General features: G+C 45.0%; 1 long non-coding RNA gene across 1 annotated transcript; it reads left to right on the top strand.

The window, feature by feature from the left end:
* The first annotated feature begins 4,583 nt into the window (after window positions 1–4,583).
* Window positions 4,584–5,617, top strand: LOC122167857. The gene is made up of 3 exons (XR_006171104.1): window positions 4,584–4,678; window positions 5,128–5,267; window positions 5,526–5,617. It is a non-coding gene; the product is annotated as an uncharacterized LOC122167857 (long non-coding RNA).
* The last annotated feature ends 60 nt before the right edge of the window (window positions 5,618–5,677 follow it).

The raw sequence follows: 5,677 nt of genomic DNA, 5'->3' as shown, positions 1-5,677 counted from the left end.
ACCCAGGCAAACTCAGGTGCATCCAATGTACCTGAGCTATTGCTAGGGGTGGAACCAGGATCCACCCCTTCCCAGACCTCATTTAAGGGCCGGCAGAGGAAGCAGGAGCCATTTGTCTGGTGAGTTTGTGGTCTTCTGAGGGTAAGCAGCTTTTTTTCCCCTTCATTTTTCAGCTGCTGCTTTTAGGCTCATTGTCATTTGCTGCAGCCGGAGGCTATGCTACTCTGCTGCTGCTGTTGTTGTTGTTGTGATCTCTATCACATTGTATTGTTACACAGATCATGTAAGAAGTTGATCCCCTTCTTGTTGTAAAGCTTCCTTCGAGTGCTAGGAAGGCCACGACGAGGCTTTTTCTTCTCCAAGTTAAACAAACCCAATTCCATGAACTTTTCTTCGTAGGAGACATGCTGCAGCCATTAGGTCACCCGTAGGGCTTTTTCTGCACCCACTCGCACAGCTCCCAGTATTTCTCACTTTGAGGGCACAGGACTCTAGACGGGGCCTTGTGCTGGCTGAGGGGCACCTTACTGCAAACCCATTTCATTCACTGCTGAGTCCTGACGATTAGGTACGGCGTCGCCTCCTCCCTTTGTGGAGACAGAGGCTTCCAACACGCTATGCGCTTTGTAGGGGTTCTGCGCGTACTTAGCGCCTCTTTAAGATCACAGAGACTCCAAAGCGTGGGAACTCCTCTCCCAAGGTGAAATGCTTTTGCCTCTTGGCTGAAATTTCTCAAAGTTACTAGCAAAGTGGACGAGGGATTTTTCTTGACAGGGAGTTTTTAGGTCTGACTGTCTTTAGCTCAAGGGAGAAAATAGCTAATATTAGCTAATAATAGCTAATACAGTAATTCAGTGTTTGGAAGCCCAAGTTCAAAGCACTCTCTTCTGTTTCCCCGTCTTTAGCAAAACTGTAAGGCTGACACAGAGAGGCGCTTCTGAGCCAGAGAACCGAGACTTGTTTCAGCGCCCCACTGAAACAGCTTTATTTCCATTTTTTCTTTAGAAAAGAACATTTAATTTTAATTTTGTTATCTGATTGTTAATTAATTAATTAAATTAGCTCCCAACTTCCCCTAATTGGCCGGTTACTCATTCATGAAGTTATCTGCGATCTGTCGAGAGGATGGTGTGAGCACGCTCAGAAATTCCGACCACGTAGGATATTCGTGTGGAATCACACTTCCAGCGGTCTGAAGAGGAAAATAAGAAGGCAATCTGAGGGCTGTTTTATACCACGTAGAGAACCTCAGCATTTCAGTATAGGGTTACTGAAGCTAAAAAACTAAAAGCTCAAATATTTGTCGGGAGTGACTGGGAGAAGGAGGAGCAGAAAGTTCTCCACGGTGGTTAATCCCTCAGCTGCCAGGTGCTGGATTTTCTTTTCGGTTACCTTTCGATTTTTCTTTTTCCATGCGATTATTCCTTTTCAAGTTCTTCTCATCATTCCACTTTTCTCTGGGAAGCAGTTCTGCCTGGCTTCTCCAAGGCTGCTGTGTGTAGGTAACTTAAATGGCTTATGCTATGAGCAATGAGATGTGTAAGACCACGTCTGTAGCTTTCCTCTTTCCTTATTTTTCCTGCTTCTACCACTGGTTTTTGGCGCGTCTGATACTTAGGAACCTACGAACCGTTAAATCAGGTAAAGAAGTTTAAAAGACCTACTATTGTTCTTGGATGGTTGGTTGGTTGGTCGTTGTTTTTTGTTTTTAAAAATGCCTGTAGTTTGAAATTCATTGTGTACATTTTTGGGGGGGAATTCATGTTCTTACTGGGTAACCCAATGCGATGCGTTAGTCAAATTACTGTGCACGTTATTATCACACGTGAGTATAGATACGGGAGAAAGTTAGAGCTTCCTCATGTCCTGCGCTATTAGGGACCGATGTTCAACACAAGCAAGGAAGGATCAAGGGTCAGATTTTGGAAACAGTCAAATGCTGTTCACGGTCGCAAAGCCCGCATGAGTTAAAGATTAGAGCTTTGATTTCTGTTTTACCATAACATTTAAGAAAAAAAAAAAAAGGAAAAGCAAATCATTTCTTTTATTCAGTGATGGAAGAATACATTTAGAGCCAGCCTGGGCCTCTGGATAAAGAGACACTAAAGAGGGTCTTCCATCTATAAGGAAAAATACATTATAAAGGCAGTTATTGCGGAAGCTCTTTTCAGAATGTGCGCGCCCAGGAAATACGGAAGGGGTTTTTTGGTGGTTTTAGGCCTTATACCTGCAAATTGTACTTGTCACTCAGTCATTCAGGGTATTAAGAGTGGAACGTGTAGTAATAGCATCACTATGCATAAAATTGGAATATTGAAATAACTTGGATCGTAGGGGTTACAAACAGCCAACGGTTAGCAGGAGGAGATCTTCAGTCATTAGCTGTTAATTTATTACCAATTAAGGCTTCTCGTGTTATGTTCCTATATTAGAGGGATGTGTCCATTAACTTCAGCTGTCTGTTGTGGTTATTACTTGCCATCTCCTTGTTTTTTAACTGTTTGTCCGAGCTAATCACTGCTCAGCAGTATTCAGCCGCTTAAGAGAATGCCCGGATTACAGAAATTTCTTCACATGTAGTTCAGTTCTAGGCGTGTATTACTTGTTTGAGTAAGTAAGGGAAATCCCTGTCAGGCAAGCATGTCCAAAAACTGAACTCTGCCTCAGAAAGCAGCATTTCCAATCACAATTGTTTAAACCAACAAAACAGTGACCTATTAATTGGCCCCATAAGAAGAGGCTCGCAGCGTTAAACAGGATGGCTAGAGCTTGGTGGACAGCGGCTAGACAAGGTGCACAGGGCTTGTTTTCGGAGCCAGCTTTCTTCTCAGTTTCAGGACAGGGGACTTGAGTGTGGATCAAGTAAGTTTGTGGACGACACTAAACGAGGAGGATCTTTTGAGCCCTTGTGGGTAAAAGGCTTTGGACAGAGATCTCAATGCAGCAGTATGCTGTACGGTCCCAGTAGCATCAAGTTTGATGAGTTTCTACACCAGGGATGGGTCCATGCTGGTTATATGTACAGACTAGAGGACGAGAGGCTGGCGAGCCACCCCCTGGGAAGGAACGAGAGCTGCATTCCAGGATCAGTTAAATGCAAGCCAGCGGGAGGCCCCAGCCGGCAAGAGGCCCAACCATACCTGCAGCACACGGGGCCTGGTCGTACCCCACCTGCTCTGCAGTGGCGCACCCTTAAGTTGAGTGCTGCCTGCAGTTATGACCACAGCTTAAAAAAAATTTATTTTATTAGAGTGTCCAGTGGAGGGCTAAAGCTCACTCTCCACAACTACAACAAAGAAGGCTGTAGCGAAGGAAAGATCCGCTTTTATTCCCACATAGCTTAGTGCTAGGGAACAGCCCTAAGTTACACTAGTGGAGGTTCCGGTTGAAAAGTAGAAGAAATTCTTTTCCACAAGAATACCTAAGGAGCAGGAGGAGTCTCTGTTTGTTGAGGTACTGAGGAAAGGGCTGCTGTTGCATTGAGTTTCACACGTTAAGCATGGGGCAGGGAGGAGTCGAGGGTTAGACTAGATGATCTTAGCAATCTTTTCCACCCACCTTTTTGCTTCTGTGATATAAGACAGAGAGAGCCAGGGGGTAAAGGTTTGTGACAAGCTGCCCCGCTCTTACACTTAGTTCAGCCCAGAGGAGGCCGAGGGGAGGTTTCACAGCAGGCTACAGCTCCTCACCCAGGAGGCAGCCGCCGAGCAGCGGCAGCAAGCAGCCCTGACGGGACAGCATAGAGCTGTGTCAGGTGACAGACAGGCGGGAGACGGAGCGCCCTCCCCCTAGGGATGCACACACCGTACCAGGCAGGGGTGGCAGCAGTCCCTTCCCCAGTTGTGAGTTCAGGTAGCATTTGGACAACACTCGTGGAGATGGAATTGGAGGCTGTCTTGGTCTCGCACAGGGCTAGGAGGGTAAGGTCTCTTCCAACCCCCCACTTTTTGATTCTGTGAACAAACACCACCTATACACACACTTCATTGCAATGTTAAGTTTATTGATTACTTTCCTCCCAAAACTCAGTAGTTCAAGTTCCTGCGGAGAGTTTTTCTATTTCGCGTTCTTCTTGTCCGCAGGAAATGACACGCTCACGGCCCGCAGCCATTTTCTCCTCATGAACAAAGTCACCTCGTCACTTAAACAGAGTTGCAATTACGTTAGGGCAGCATTACAGCTCAGTAAACTAGCTGCAGTTTCTATCCTGAATTTGTTAATATCTTACTCTGCAAAACAATTTACAGCAAAGCAAATGAATAATTGCCAACTCTTCTATTGAGACGCAACCCACTACACACAAAGATCTCACACAAAGGCAGAAACCAAACGCAGTTCACTTCATTTTACGGGCAAGGCAAACGCAAAGGAGGACAGCTTTGAGTCGTTGGCATTACAGCGGGGGGTGAAAGCGCAGGGAAACTAACTTCATAAAGGCTAAGGTAAAGGGTTTATTTGAGAAGCTCTAGTTTGCATTATCTAGCTAGAAAGCAGGGAATTATCAGTGTACTTTACTTAAAAAGATTAAGTTTTTTGAAAGAGTTGTCATCGCTCCGCTCTCCCAACAGGTCCGTCACCTTCAACTTCAGGAAGCTCTACCAAATTCAAGAAGGAACACGATTCTGAAATTCAACCGCAACGCGGCACACCCAGGAAGCACACCACACAATTCAGCTCAGTGAGTAATGCAAGTTTTATACATTATAGTTTTGAAGTAGATAACTTGTTAAAACGTTCAATACGGATTTATGTCTTCCTGGTTTTGTTAGTTCGGTGGGTTTTTTTTTTTAGAGAACATAGAAAGCTCATTTGATGATTGCAAGAGGAGGAGTTTTCGTCCCCTTTCTCGTCCCCTCAGATAACTAAGCTAGGCTCATAGCTAAGGAATGAGTCTTAAGTACACAAATAACCAGCACATCCTCTCTTTTTCCCCCGGATAAAGTCAGAAGTTTTAGTTTTGTTAAGTTGAAGTCAAATAGGCCTCCACAAAAACTTAAGGTAACCGCATTCAGCCATTCCATTGTAGTCCACGTTAGTAATGTAAATTCCTAACAGAGCATTCTTGCCTTCGGTAAAAGCAATGTTTCCAAAAACAATAATAACAACAATATTGAGAAATCTTCTAAGAAAACAGATGCATCATCACCTGCTTCCCAGCACTCGGAAGCAACCTCAGACGTTTCCAGTTTTTGGGGGAAGCACACGGAAATGGGAAGAACAGAGCCACGCATAGACGTTCTTCTTGATGCAAACCTGGAGAAGAACAGGTAAAAATATTTCTCTTAAAACAGAGGCCCAATTCTCCGCTACTTAAATAGACAGTCTTTTTTAAGCCTTTACATTACCTGCCCCCCGATACAACCGAGGACTTTTCACAAAAGGCATCATCTTAGATAAGGATTAAAACTTAACTACAAGAGACACACAAAGGCAAAAAACTCTCCAGAACCATAAAGTGATTTGGTCTCACAGACCTCTCACAAGGAAGCTTTAAGGGCACTTCCATTGTTTTATTTTTCCATTAGACTGACCTTTTCCACCAGCTACACTGGAAAAGAAGTTGTTGAGAGCAGAGCAGCAACTTTCCTTCTAGGTAAGCAAGGCTCCCCAGCACCCCCTCCCTCCCGGGCCCTCCAGGGGAGGGCCCCGGCGCCCCCCTGCCTCCAGGGGAGGGCCC

The sequence above is a fragment of the Centrocercus urophasianus genome, unplaced genomic scaffold (genome assembly GCF_019232065.1).
Source record: "Centrocercus urophasianus isolate 14NV4802_14NV808 unplaced genomic scaffold, USGS_Curo_1.0 seq_1067, whole genome shotgun sequence".
In the NCBI taxonomy this organism is placed as follows: domain Eukaryota; kingdom Metazoa; phylum Chordata; class Aves; order Galliformes; family Phasianidae; genus Centrocercus; species Centrocercus urophasianus.
Note: the sequence above shows the minus strand (reverse complement) of the source record. Positions and strands in the feature narration are given on the sequence as shown.